The sequence below is a fragment of the Nicotiana sylvestris genome, chromosome 7 (assembly GCF_000393655.2).
Source record: "Nicotiana sylvestris chromosome 7, ASM39365v2, whole genome shotgun sequence".
NCBI classification, from domain to species: Eukaryota; Viridiplantae; Streptophyta; class Magnoliopsida; order Solanales; family Solanaceae; genus Nicotiana; species Nicotiana sylvestris.
Window position 1 is genome coordinate 64,995,173 of NC_091063.1, and position 15,649 is coordinate 65,010,821.

Here is a 15,649-nt window from a genome sequence, read left to right on the forward strand (position 1 = left end):
AGGGCCTTCGCCATCCGAGAAATAGAAAAGTTCGACCTCGCTTGAACTCAAACGTTATTATTTCGATAAGTTCGCAGAGCGCGACTAAAGAACAGAATGAGGGGTCAGATTTCTCTCGACTACGTCGTATATGTGTTCCGTCCATTGGGCCAGAGAGGCACGACTCCGACGAACGGAGGGACTAACTATATTGGTCAAAATCTGACCACTTCGACCAAGATGACCACGATCGCATTTTTTCCACTGGGTAGAAAGTCAATGGAGTTAATCTAATCCATCCTTTAAGGCATTCAACACAACAACAATAGCAAATCCTTTCCACGAGCAGGAAACCCCACTGCCCCAGGCACGTCAAAGTCGATGCAGGGGTAAGGGAATTGTTTCGACTATATATATCTGAGGAAAGGAAAAAAAAGGGGGTCTTTTTCCCTCTTCGGAGCCAGGATTTTCGGGCTCCGATCTTGTATCCCAAAAGGGCAGGGCAATTGTAATCTCTCTTCTCTCTTCACGGAGAGGGAAAAACAATATTCAATATTAATAAGATCTTTGATACTTTATTCGTCCAAAATATAATTGTTGTTATCCAGTCTCTCGATCCGGTATTTATTAGGATTGACTATGATTTACCCCTTCATCTTTGATTGATTTGCTTAAAAAGAGTTTAAAATCTTTCGAGTCAAACACATATCTCATTGGGTTTGTTTTATTCCTATTTTCAATTAATTTCAATATCGATATTGCGTCTTTCTCAGTTTGTATCTAATAAAATCACGTGTCTCAAAAACCATAGTACAAATTCAATTGTTATCCGTTTTTAGGTTAAACAGTTTGGCGCCCACAATGGGGCTAAGGATAATAATGATTGCCTCATACTAACTTTCGTAACATACACTATTGTATACTTGTTCTTGTGATTATCTTTGATTCCAGGATCAACATGTCAAATTCTCAAAAACCACCCACACACATAGAGACAATGGCCTTGGTCTCCATGGCGAGAATGACAACATAGCCGCACCGGGAAATGGAGCACCTCTAGTTGACCTCGATGGAGCCCCAGTCATGGACCCAATCGACGTCAGTTTCCATATTTCCATTAATGGGAATTTGGCCGTCAATCCTAAAAGTAGCATCAGCAGAGACGTTCGACCAGCCGATCAGAATGCATATGGTGGTGAAGAAGGCGGGATCAGCCTTCGAGTGATATTCAAAATATTGCAGACTCAACAAGTTGCATTAGCACAACTCCAAAACCAGAACCGTGCACCAAGCAGGATCGAGCTCGGACCACCACAGGAAGTTGTTCATAGGGCCGAATCGGTGCCAAAGAGATCGAATAGAGGTGAATCGGAGACCAATCCTGCTATCATAAAGATGCTCGAAGACCTGACAAAGAGAATCGAGACAGGAAAAAAGAAGATCGAGGAAAACGATAAGAAGGTGGAAACCTATAACTCCCGGGTCGACCAAATTCCGGGGGCACCACCGATATTGAAAGGACTAAATTCCAAAATGTTTGTGCAAAACCTTTCCCCCTAAGTGCGGCTCCGAAGACAATCCCCAAGAAGTTCCGTATGCCCGAGATTTTAAAGTATAATGGGACGACCAATCCAAACGAACACGTCACCTCATACACGCGTGCCATCAAAGGAAATGTCTTGGAAGATAAAGAGAATGAATCCATCTTGCTGAAGAAATCGGGGAGACTCTATTGAAGGGTGATATGATATGGTATCATAATTTACCGCCTAATTCTATTGACTTGTTTGCTATGCTTGCAGATTCTTTTCTAAAGGCACAAGCCGGAGCCATTAAGGCCGAAATAAGAAAGTCGGACCTTCTCAAGGAAAGGCAAAAAGACAACGAGATACTCAGGGAATTTGTATCTCGATTCCAAATAGAACGAATGGATTTTCCACCGGTCACTAACGATTGGGCTGTTCAAGCTTTCACTCAAGGTATCAATGTTCGGAGTTCCAAAGTTTCACAACAGTTGAAGCAAAATTTATTCGAATATCTAGATGTAACTTGGGCTGATGTGCATAATCGATACCAATAAAAAATTAGGGTCGAAGACAATCAGTTGGGGACCCCTTTCGGGTCCATTTATCCTATCAAGTCCGTCAACATAATAAAAAGGGACATTGACCGAGAGCCATGATCGATTAGGGATCGCTACCAGCCATACAATGTAGATCGGAGAAACAATGGGCCTGGGCGCAACCCTAGTCGGGGGGGAAAGGAGAAACGATCGCGGTCAGATCTCTCAGGGGCTCATGAGAAAGAATGGTTTTGACAGGGACGTCGGGCCCAAAGAAGCACCACTACTATCATAATATAACTTCAATGTTGATACATCCAACATTGTATCAACCATCGGACGTATCAAAGTTACTAGATGGCCTTGACCTCTATAGACTGATCCAGCCTAGAGAAATCCCAATCAGATGTGAAAGTATTGTCACACCTCCTTTTTCCGTCCCCGCGAGGGGTGAAGGAGTTTTTCCAATTAAAGGACAATCGGAACGAGATTTATTTGTTTATTTCAGAGTCGCCATTTGGGAGATTTAGGGTGTCCCAAGTCACCAATTTAATCCCGAATTGAGGAAAAGAATGACTCTGTATTACAGTCCGCGAACCAGAAATCTGGATAAGGAATTCTATTAACCCGGGAGAAGGTATTAGGCATTCCCGAGTTCCGTGGTTCTAGCATGGTCGCTCAATTGTCATATTCGGCCTGTTTATATGATTTTGTACAATTATGAGCTCATGTGCAAGTTTTAACTTTTAACCGCTTTTGTCATTATTATTATATTTTTTTTATCAAGAATTGCAACATCATGGAAATACATCTCCAACCACGTCACATCAATGCACCCGTGCTTGTTGGCACATTTCAACTCTGTTGAGATTTGGATTTGGGTCACATAAATGTGCACCCGAGTTTTAAGAAAATTAATTTAATTAAATCGCGTCCAAAGAGTCTAACGCGTTATTATCTTTGGGGAAGGCAGTGCAATTCACTAAACTGTCCATCCCAAATTCTAAGTATTTATTATGACCAATTATTGAGGGCCCCGCAATTTGCATTTTTATTTGGCGAGACTCGTCTCATTTTTTTAAAAAAAGGATAATCTTAGAATGACTAAATTTTCTATTTTTCATTTTTTTCTAAAATAAATGAGGAAAAGGTCCTACTTTATTTACATACTTTCGAGTTATTATAGTTAAGTTTTGAAAGTGAGTCGTTTAAAGAGTTTACATGGGCAGCGCATAGAATGTTCTACATACAGATAGTAAAAGAAAGAAAAAACTACATTAAACTACAACTTCAAATCTTTCTCATTTTTGCATTCATGCTTCGAGTAGCTTTACAAAATGAACCAGTGTATCAATTTGTGTACGTGGTATTTGGAAAACAAGGAAAGAAGATGAAGATCAGTAGAAGCAGCAGTAGTGTAAATACACAGGAACAATAGGTTCAGCAACACAGAAAAATCAGTAACGACCAGTAGAATAACCCAGTAATAGATTGAAAAACCAGCAGTACCGGAATGCAATCGCAGTCAAAGCAGAAGAGAGACGGATACAAGATGCAGTAATTTACTGATTTTAAATAACACTCAAGGAAAGGTAAACGGAAATTATTCAAGTAAAAGTTCAACTTATTTTTCTCTTTTGCTCTCAAATTCTGATTTCGCAAAATTCAGTCAACTCTCTCAACTTTCTTTTCTTCTTCCAAGTCTCTCCCTTTTTTTCTCTAAGTCCAAGTCGCCTTCAAAGTTAAAGAATGACTCTATTTATAACAAGACTCTTGTCTTGAACCATTCCCGAAATATTCTTTTAATTGCATGCCTTGCCCTCACTAATTAATGTTTTTCTTATTTAATTCCTTTGTCCCTCATTCCTACATGTTTTGTTCCCCACTACATTAAACAAATATATCAACCCCACTCCATTATATCTTGTCCCCCATGCTTAACTTAAATAAATATATCACCTCCCCACTAACTTATGTCTTGTCCCCCACTATATTAAACAATTATATCACATCCCCACTAACTTGTGTATTGTCCCCCACAATGTACTATTTTAATATTGTTAATTCCTAATGGACAGAGCACTTAGATTAAATAATTTTTCAAATGTTCAATTCCAAAAATACCCCTCCGGCCTTACTGAAATTACCATTTTACCCCTGAACGTACTGCAATTTACCAATCTACCCCCATCAGCTATAACCAATTCACCTAATCAATTCCAACCAAAATACAGCAAATATAACCAATTTCTAAACAAATTCAAACAACAAATCCCATGAACACAGATTGAACAACATCAAATTAATGGGAATAAGTTAACCATATTGGGAACCAATCCTGGTTAACTTAGACAAAAATGAATGAGCAAGGAGACAATAATATTAACAACAAAGATACATGATTCAAACTAAATCAAAAAATTTAAAAAACCAAAACATAAACTCGCATTAAATCACTGGATTAAAAACGAACTTCAAACAAAAATGAACATGAATTAAATCTATATTAAACAACAAACATGACGGATTCAAATGATTTAAACTAACACTCTTCTATACTAAATCCTTTTAAAATTAATAAAACAAACTAAAGACATAATTAATTGAACTTCAACTTAAATCTAAAAAATTATAATTACTAACAATTTCTACCTAAAAATAAACAAGAAAAATGAAACAAACTGAAGAAAAATAAGAAAACGATAAACACGAATTGGTTAAAACAACTAACCGGATTGGAACCACGAACAACGACTGACCAACGATGAACTTGAACGAACCTCGCCCCGGACAGAACTTCTGGGAGATTTTTGAACGTTTTCAGTTGGGTTTCAGCGTGTGTGTGTTTTTGGTCAGTTATGGTGATGAGGGAGGGTCGTTCATGGTTGGACGTTGCAGGCAGTCATTTGGACGTAAGGGTGGCGACTGGGTGGTCGCCTGGTATGGTGTTGTTGGTTCGTTGTTGGGCGTGAGGAGACGGAAGTAAAGCAACAACAACTACTACTGCTGGATATGGGGGCTCGACAAGGCAGCTGGAGGTAAAGCAGAAGACGCAGCAACCAGTAGCCATGGTCGTTCGACGGATGTAGCAGGAGTAACAGTGGTGAAGCAGCCATGGACGTTGGTTGTTTTGGACGTGAGGTCATCGATGGCTGTTGTGGTTGGTCGACGAGCGACGGGGAGCAGCAGACGCAGCAGCCATGGGAGCTTGACGAGCTCGTCAATGGCGGATGTTGTTCGTCGATGAAGACGAAGCTTGGGCAGCAGCTGGTCGAAGAAGAAGAAGATGCATAGTAATGGGGGTCGTTTGGTCTTCAATGGAGGATGCGGGAGGGGCTGTTTGGAGTGAGCTTGAGGGGCAGCCATGGATGGGCTTGGAGAGTTTTGGAGAAGAAGAGGGAAAAAGAGAGGGGGGCGGATGAGTTTGGTTTAGGTTTAGGAAATGAAAAATGAAGATTAGGAGGGGTTAGGTCATTTGGGATTATGGGGCAGACCGGGTCGACCCGTGTTGAGATGGACCGGGTCATAGGGAAGGTTGGGTATTTTTTGGGCCTGTGGTTTGAATTTGAAGAAGAGCCCAATTCCGATTTTCTTTATATTTTTGCTCTCTTTTCTTCTTTTATTTTTCTTAAACTGAAACTAAATTCTAGAAATCCTTCAATTATCATATAGAACTAAATTAATTTATAAAAGCGCAAATTAACTCTCAATAACAATTAACACACAATTAAGTAATAATTAAGCATAAAATTGTACAATTGGACATTAAATGCTAAAAATGCAAAAATACATATTTTTGTGATTTTTTTTTGTAAAACAAACTTAACTACCCTAACTGTAGAATTAAATATTAAATGCAAATGCGACATATTTTTATATTTTTATCATTTTAACAAATAAACATGCACAGAAAAATACAAATAATTATCCAAAAATGTCACAAAAATTCTCAAAATTGCACACCAAGGAAAATCGTTTTATTTTGAATTTTTGGGAGTAATTCTTTCATAGGGCAAAAATCACGTGCTTACAGCTGCCCCACTTTGCCCGAAAACACGAAGGGTTTTCGTGCAAAGATAAAGTGAGCGATTTTTGCCCATCCGAGTACTCCGTGTGAAGCATTTTTTGAAAAAGATTTAACCGAACCTTTGCTTCAAAGGTTTCCTACATATCCCTGGCTAGAAGGAAATCAGGTTAATGTAGTTCGGGAAGTTTTGGTAGTTGGGACTACCATGGGACTGCGATTTGCTGTTACTACTGCTTACCAATCTCCTCATTACACCGTGCTTAAAAGAAAAATCAAGAAGCTAGGCTAGATAACGGTTTACAAGATCCCATCTATCTTCCATTTGTTCTTGACGCCTTGCTTTCTTGTCGGCTTGCGTCTATTCCAGTGCTTCTTTCTTCCGAGAACTGACGGGAATGATACCGGCCTTTTGCTTCTCTGAATACCAATTCTCACTATCTGGTTCTGTCTGCTGGGGATATGGCTTCCTTCATTAATCTTTTGCTATGCTGGGAATAATTTGATGTTCAAAAGCCGCTCTTCTCGAGATTTGTCTTATCTCCCTTTTGGCTCATGCGCTTGAATTTGTGCTGGGATCTCTTATCGCAACCTTCTGTTTTCTGGTGAGTTGCTGGTTTCAAGACCTGAAAATGCGAAGACTGAAAAATATTCCTCTTGTTATACAGGTGGGCGCCTATTTATCTAAGACATGAAAATATTCCTCTCGTTATACAGGTGGGCGCCTATTTATCTAAGACATAAAAGTATTCCTCTCATTATACAGGTGGGCGCCTATCTATCTAAAGCATAAAAGTATTCCTCTCATTATACAGGTGGGCGCCTATCTATCTAAAGCATAAAAGTATTCCTCTCGTTATACAGGTGGGCGCCTATCTATCTAAGACATAAAAATATTCCTCTCATTATACAGGTGGGCGCCTATTTATCTAAGATATAAAAATATTCCTCTCATTATACAGGTGGGCGCCTATTTAACTAAGACTATGAAAAGTATTCCTCTCATTATACAGGTGGGCGCCTATTTATCTAAGACGTGAAAATATTCCTCTCATTATACAGGTGGGCGCCTATTTAACTAAGACATAAAAATATTCCTCTCATTATACATGTGGGCGCCTATTTAACTAAGACATAAAAATATTCCTCTCATTATACAGGTGAACGCTTATTTATCTAAGACATAAAAATATTCCTCTCATTATACAGGTGGGCGCCTATCTATCTAAAGCATAAAAGTATTCCTCTCGTTATACATGTGGGCGCCTATCTATCTAAGACATAAAAATATTCCTCTCATTATACAGGTGGACGCCTATTTATCTAAGATATAAAAATATTCCTCTCATTATACAGGTGGGCGCCTATTTAACTAAGACTATGAAAAGTATTCCTCTCATTATACAGGTGGACGCCTATTTATCTAAGACGTGAAAATATTCCTCTCATTATACAGGTGGGCGCCTATTTAACTAAGACATAAAAATATTCTTCTTATTATACAGGTGGGCGCCTATTTAACTAAGACATAAAAATATTTCTCTCATTATACAGGTGGGCGCCTATTTATCTAAGACATAAAAATATTCCTCTCATTATACAGGTGGACGCCTATCTATCTAAAGCATAAAAGTATTTCTCTCGTTATACAGGTGGGCGCCTATCTATCTTAGACATAAAAATATTCCTCTCATTATATAGGTGGGCGCCTATTTATCTAAGACATAAAAATATTTCTCTCATTATACAGGTGGACGCCTATTTAACTAAGACATGAAAATATTCCTCTCATTATACAGGTGGGCGCCTATTTAACTAAGACATAAAAATATTTGAATTTGTTTCCTTGTTCCTCCGAGTTCCGACAATGGCAGAAAATTTTCTGCCCCGGTTTTGGTGACCTTCCTTGTGGCGTGTCTTTCTGCCATCATCAACCTTTATTTTCCTGTAGAAATCAAAGAAATTTTGTTAGTTTTAACATGGGGAGTGATCGTGTCACTCCTGCTGGGGGATGATTTTTCCTTTCCCTTTCCCTTGCTCTGTGCTCCCAAAACTGGTTGGGGATAAAGTTGCTTGCTGGGGATGATATTTCTGCTGGGGATGGTTTTTCCATTTATCCCTTCCTTGCTTTTATTTCAAAAACATGCTGGGGGAGTCTTCTTCAACTCCAAAACTACTCCCTTCAAAATTATTTTCCCTCAGTACTGCAGGGGATAAAAGTGTTATCATCTGGGGATAACGTTATTGAGGATAGGACTGTTGGGGTTATTTTGCTGTGGATTAATTCTCTCTTCCTCCTTCCCCCTTTCTGTGTTGTCTGACTACCTTGGACCTTGGTCAGTGATCTATTGAAGTTTTGCTAGGGATCTTCTTGGAACTTGGTCCATAAGTCCCTCAACCGTCGTTTTCTGCTTTTCTTCATGTTCCCCTTAACTTTCTAGGCCAGTTTGTCATTTGGTCTTGCAACAAATGCCTTTTGTCTTATTGCCTTGACTTTGGCCTGTCCTCTTCGCATTTTGCTTTGTAACATTTTGGCCCCTGGGAGTAAACTTTGAAAAATCCTTCTCAAAACAAATTTCTGGAAAAAGTCTTTTTAGACAAAGGAAATGAAAAAGTAGAAAAAGAGAAAAATCTTTTTGAACAAATGCTGGGGGAGAAGAAAAGGAAAGAACTTATCTGGACGGTATGACTGGTCCCAACGATCATGTCGTGCGTTACGGATTAATCGACCCAGCCTATTTGTATCAATCAATTTTCCTGATGGCCTCACTTGCTGGGGATAAATAGGTGCCCACCTCTTCGCAAATGCAGATCCTTTTTGCCAATCTATCTTGTCGCCTTATAGTGCCCTTCGAGGGGTTTTCACTAATAAGACTCTCTCCTTTATCTCAGCTCCCGTCGCCTTATGGTGCCTGTGAAGGTTTTCACCGATAAGACTCTCTCGTTTTATTTCTCTCATCTTTCGTCGCCTTATGGTGCCTGTGAAGGTTTTCACCGTTAAGACTCTCTCATTTTATTTTATTTTTTCAGCGGGGGATTGGAGTGTTGCCGATATGACTCTCTCTTCTAGAGATTCTTTTCGGCTATCAATTCATTTCCAGTTTATGATCCTCTTCTTTGCTGAGGATCAGTGTATTAATCTCGGCTTTCATTTGCCTAACTTGGTACCTCTCGGATACTGATCGGGAGGTCTTTTTTGGACATCACATGTAGGTTTTTGTGTGGGGTTAAAAGAAAAGGCTAGCAAAAATTTAGAAATAACTTTTATGGGTGAGACATTACAACTCTTGGAATCAAACCTCTTTTGAAACCTTAAAACATAACTTCTGCCCCAGTTTTCTTTGCTTGGGGATTTTTTTTTATTTTTGTTACACTACGTCGAACTATGCACACTATGACCGAGTCGTGAGGCACCTACGTATCCTCTTTGAGGAATCAGGTCAAACGTAGTTCCCACGATTCCTTTGTTTTTCTTATGACCTTTATCTTGTTTTCATTTTTCTTTTCTTCTTTTTGTTTCATATATTTTTTTCATTAGTGACTCCAAAAAAAAAGGGGGGGTATGAAAGAATAAACAAGGCTCCAAAGGGGAAGCAAAGGTTAAAAGTGTTTGGATAGAAGAAAGAATTACCTCCGCCATTTCATTATCCAATAAGTACCAAGTACAAATAAACGGACCAATAACTATCATAATCAAAGAAATTACGCATAATATCTTTTGACTGCATCAGAATTGATAGCCATGTCGACGCATCTTCCTTCGATATCTGTTAGACATAAAGCGCCGTTGGATAACACTCTGGTCACAACATAAGGCCCTTGCCAATTTGGGGAGAATTGCCTTTTGCTTCGATCTGATGTGGGAGGATCCGTTTCAATACTTGCTGCCCTACTTCAAATTTTCTGGGGCGCACCTTCTTATTGTATGCCCTTGCCATTCTCTTCTGATACAACTGGCCATGACACATTGCTGCCAATCGTTTTTCGTCTATTAAGTTCAACTGCTCCAGTCGCGCTTTGACCCATTCATCATCGTCATTCCCGGCTTCAGCGACAATTCGGAGGGAAGGAATTTCGACCTCTGCTGGTATTACCGCTTTAGTTCCGTATACTAATAAATAAGGAGTTGCACCTACAGAAGTCCGGACTGTAGTGCGATAACCCAACAAGGCAAAGGGCAATTTCTCATGCCATTGTCTAGATCATTCTACCATCTTCCTCAGTATCTTCTTGATGTTCTTATTGGCTGCTTCAACTGCTCCATTCGCCTTGGGATGATATGGGGTGGAATTGCGGTGTGTAATCTTAAACTTTTGGCATACCTCCCTCATCAAATTGCTGTTAAGATTTGCACCATTATCTGTGATGATCACTTTTGGGACTCCAAATCTGCAGATGATATGGGAGTGAACAAAATCCACCACTGCCTTCTTGGTTACCGCCTTGAAAGTTTTAGCTTCAACCACTTGGTGAAGTAGTCGATGGTCACCAGAATGAACCTATGGCCGTTGGTTGCTGCCGGCTCAATAGTCCCAATGACATCCATGACCCATGCGATAAATGGCCATGGAGCTGACATTGTATGCAATTCTGTCGGCAGAGAATGAATCAAATCTCCGTGTATCTAACATTGATGGCATTTTTGCACGAAATCGATACAATCATGCTCCATAGTGAGCCAATAGTACCCTGCTCGAAGAATCTTCTTTGCCAATACATATCTGCTCATATGTGGCCCACAAACCCCAGCATGCACCTCTGCCATAACTGTCGTGGCCTGACCGGCGTCTATACACCTTAGCAAACCCAAGTCTGGGGTTCTTTTGTACAACATTCCTCCACTGAGGAAGAAACCATTTGACAAACGCCGAATGGCTCTTTTTTGGTCTCCGGTGGCCTGCTCTGGGTATATCCCCATCTTGAGGTACTCCTTTATGTCATAAAACCATGGCTCGCTATCCACTTCCTCATCTACCATGTTGCAATAAGCATGCTGATCACGAACCTGAATGTGCAATGGGTCAACATAAATTTTATCGGGGTGGTGTAGCATTGATGCTAAGGTGGACAATGCATCGGCAACCTCATTCTGAACTCTTGGGATGTGTCTGAATTCCGCTGATCGAAATCGCTTGCTCAGATCATGCAAACATTGTCGATATGGTATGAGTTTCAAATCCCGTGTTTCCCATTCACCCTGAATCTGATGCACCAGGATGTCCGAGTCTCCCAAGACCAAAACATCCTGGACATCCATGTCTGCAGCTAGTCGCAGACCCAAAATGCATGCTTCATACTCGGCCATGTTGTTGGTACAATAGAAAAACGTAGCTGAGATGTAACAGGATAGTGACGTCCTGTTTCAGAAATGAGTATCGGTCCTATTCCAACCCCTTTCGCGTTCGCGGCTCCATCAAAGAAAAGCTTCCAACTTGGTTCCTCGGGTAATTCCATCTCACCTATATGCATTACTTCCTCGTCCGGAAAATATGTCCTCAATGGCTCGCATTCTTCATCAACAGGATTCTCAGCCAAGTGATTGGCCAGCGCTTGGGCTTTCATGGTCGTCCTCGTCACATAGACGATATCAAACTCTGTGAGCAAAATTTGTCATTTTGCTAACCTCCCTATAGGCATAGGTTTCTGTAAAATGTACTTTAATGGATCCAAACAGGAAATGAGAAAAGTAGTATACGAGGACAAATAATGCTTCAACTTCTGAGCCACTCAAGTTAGGGCGCAACATGTTCTCTCGAGTTGAGTGTACTTGACCTCATATACTATAAACTTCTTGCTAAGATAATAAATGGCCTGCTCCTTCCTTCCTGTAATGTCGTGTTGCCCCAACACGCAGCCAAACGAATTTTCCAGGACTGTCAGATAAAGAATTAATGGTCTCCCCGGCTCAGGTGGGACCAACACAAGTGGATTTGACAGATACCCTTTGATCTGGTCGAAGGCTTCGTGACACTCCGCCGTCCAGTCTACCGCAACATCTTTCTTCAGCAGCCGAAATATGGGTTCACAAGTCGTCGTGAGTTGAGCGATGAACCTGCTGATATAATTTAGTCGTCCCAACAGACTCATTACCTCCGTTTTATTCTTTGTCGGTGGCAAATCCTGGATGGATTTGATCTTGGACGGGTCCAACTCAATACCCCGTCGACTGACGATGAATCCTAACAACTTTCCTGATGGAACCCCGAAGGCACATTTGGCCGGGTTGAGCTTAATATCATACCTTCGGAGTCTTTGAAAGAATTTCCTTAGGTCTGCTACATGGTCTTCCTGACGCCAAGACTTTATGATCACATCATCTACGTACACTTCAATCTCTTTGTGTATCATGTCATGAAACACAGTAGTCATTGCGCTCATGTACGTTGCCCCAACATTCTTCAATCCGAACGGCATTACCCGGTAGCAGTAAGTTCCCCATGGCGTAATGAAAGCTGTCTTTTCCGCATCTTCTTCATCCATTAAGATCTGATGATATCCTACATAGAAGTCCACAAAGGATCTGATCTCGCGCCCAGCGTAATTATCGATCAAGATATGGATGTTGGGCAATGGAAAATTATCCTTAGGACTTGCCTTGTTGAGATTGCGGTAGTCGACACATACCCTGATTTTCCCATCCTTCTTCGGCACTAGTACCACATTGGCCAACCAATCGGGATATCAAGTGACCCGAATAACTTTTGCCTGTAGCTGCTTGGTCACCTCTTATTTGATCTTCACACTCATATCCGTCTAAAACTTCCTCAGTTTTTGCTTGACCGGAGGGTATGCCGGGTCAGTGGGCAATTTGTGAACCACTAGATCGGTGCTTAACCCCGGCATATCATCATATGACCATGTAAAAACATCTTTGAACTCAATGAAGTCTTTGATTAATTCCTCCCTGATGTTTGGCTCAATGTGGATGCTGACTTTGGTTTCTCTGACATTATCTGCATCCTCTAGATTGACAACTTCGGTGTCATTCAGATTAGGCTTGGGTTTCTCTTCGAACTGGCACAATTCTCGATTTATTTCTTCGAAGGCTTCATCCTCGTCATATTCAGCCTCATCATCATAACCGATCTCGTGTATAATTAAGTCGGAGTCAGATTGATTTATTAGACTAGGTAGAAGATCCGTTGTGCATGCCATGTCATTAGAACCAGTAAAAAGAGAACTGTTCAGAAAGAGAAAAAAACAAAACAAAATTAAAATAAGGCAAGAAAAGAGAATTTTATTAAAAATGCGGGATAACAGGGTTCACACTTTACAAAATAAAATGAGATTTGGATTACACCCTGGAATAATCCGAAAAACAAGAAAGAAAAATCAAAGCCTACTACCAGGACTCCCCCCGGGTAGGAAGAGGAGTAACCGTCCAATTGTTGGTATTGGCCTTAGGCCCCACAAACTGTATGTCTACTCTGCTGGAACCCTCTCCAACTTCTATTACATGGACATCAGCGAACAACCTTTCGAAGCTCTGATTCAAATCCTCGTCCATCCCAATCAACGGTCCGAGAATTTTCGGGATCGGTGACCCGTTGGCACTCGCTTTAACAAAGGATCTGGAGAGACGCGGAATTGGTTTGGGAAGAAACCAAACTCTCTTCTTCATTTTCCATGCTCGCTTTACATCTGCCGCAGTAGGTTTGAACCCCAATCCAAAGGTCTCTAAATTCTTGGCAAGGAGACAGGTTGAACAATCCCCTGAAGCTCAGCCCCCAGGCCTTTTCCTGGCACAAACCCATTACCCAGCATCTCTGAAACCATCATGACAGTTACGGAAGCTACCCTGGGGTGTGGAATGCTTTCACCCTCGGGAATCTTGTTTGCTGACACTGCATCAAAAATCTGGTAAACCTAGGGACCTTTGTCCTCATTGGTTTCTATGAAGGGCACGATGGCGCCTCCCATGGTGCACACAGTGTCTTCCCCATGCAGCACGACATCTTGTCTGTCCCATTCGAACTTGACCATTTGATGCAAGGTGGATGACACCGCTTTGGCCGCGTGGATCCACGGTCGTCCTAACAACAGGTTATAAGATATCGCGGCATCTAATACCTGAAACTCCATAGTAAACTGGACCGGGCCGATGGTCAACTCAAGTATAATATCTCCCATAGTGTCTGTTCCACTTCCATCAAATCCTCGGACGCAAATGCTGTTCTTGTGGATTCTACCATGGTCAACCTTCAGCTGGTTCAGGGTGGATAATGGACAAATAATGGCACTTGAACCGTTATCTACCAACGCCTGAGTAACTGCCGAATCTTCACATTTGACCGTCAAGTAGAGAGCTTTATTATGTTTCGTTCCCTCCACGGGCAGATCGTCATCAGAGAACGTTACCCTGTTTACCTTAAAAATTTTGTTGGGAATCGTTTCAAGGTGGTTTACTGAAATTTCATTGGGCACATGAGCTTCATTTAGTATCTTCATCAGGGCCCGACGATGTTCATCCAAATGGATCAATAGTGATAACAACGAGATCTGGGCCGGTGTTTTCTTCAATTGTTCGACCACGGAGTAATCCTGCACTTTCATCTTTTTCAAGAATTCCTCCGCCTCTTCTTCTGACATGGGTTTCTTTGTTACTGCTGGGTTGGACCTTCTCAACTCCACTAGAGTAAAACACCGTCCCGATCGAGTCAGTCCCTGCACCTCACAACTATCCTCCTCCACTTGCTTTCCCTTGTACATTACCACTGCCTTTTCATACTTCCAAGGCACGACCTTGCTATCAATCACCGGTAATTGGACTACCGGCTTTATGATGGCCGGTTCCCTGCAGACCCCTTTAACAATAACTACGGGTGTGGATGACGTTCCCGATACTACCAATTTGGTTGGATCAGGTTTCCTTGTTGCGGTGGATGGACTCTTCCCTAATATCACCACTGGCTTGACATCTTCCCCCTTCAATTGTACCCCTGCTTCCCCACAGGTCGATTCTTCTTTCGGAGCGGCATGGATAATCATCACCGTCGGTGAGGGTTTCCTCGGCTCTCCTCCCTTGTACACCAACTCGATCATGTAAGCTTCGTGGTGTACTGGCAATGGGTTCTGGTTGATGTTGGGTGCATCCGGCGTCTGGACCTCGATCTTGTTGGCATCAATAAGATCTTATATTGCATGCCTCAACCTCCAACATTTTTCGGTATCATGCCCTAGCATTCCTGAGCATTACTCACAGCTTATCGATCAATCCAAATTTTGGGGTGGGGGGTTTGGCCCCCTAGGCTCGACAGGATTCACCAAACCTAGCTGCCTCAATTTGTGGAACAAGGCAGTATAGGTCTCTCCCAACTCAGTAAAGGCTCTCTGTCTCTGTAGCTTGTCATTTCTAGCAGCTTGATTTCCTCGAAAGCCCGCCCCTAGAGGGTTCCTGTATGCCCTTGGTAGAGGATAGGCGTTTTGTAGTGGAGGGTATGTGTTCTGTGGAGGTGCATATGCATTTTGGGGAGCCGGCGCGCACCATGGGCGAACCGGAGGCTGAGTGTATGTTTGGGCTTGGTGCACAGAGAAATGTGGCTCATGGGGTGGATAATAGTGTTGTGGCGGGCTGTATGGATAAT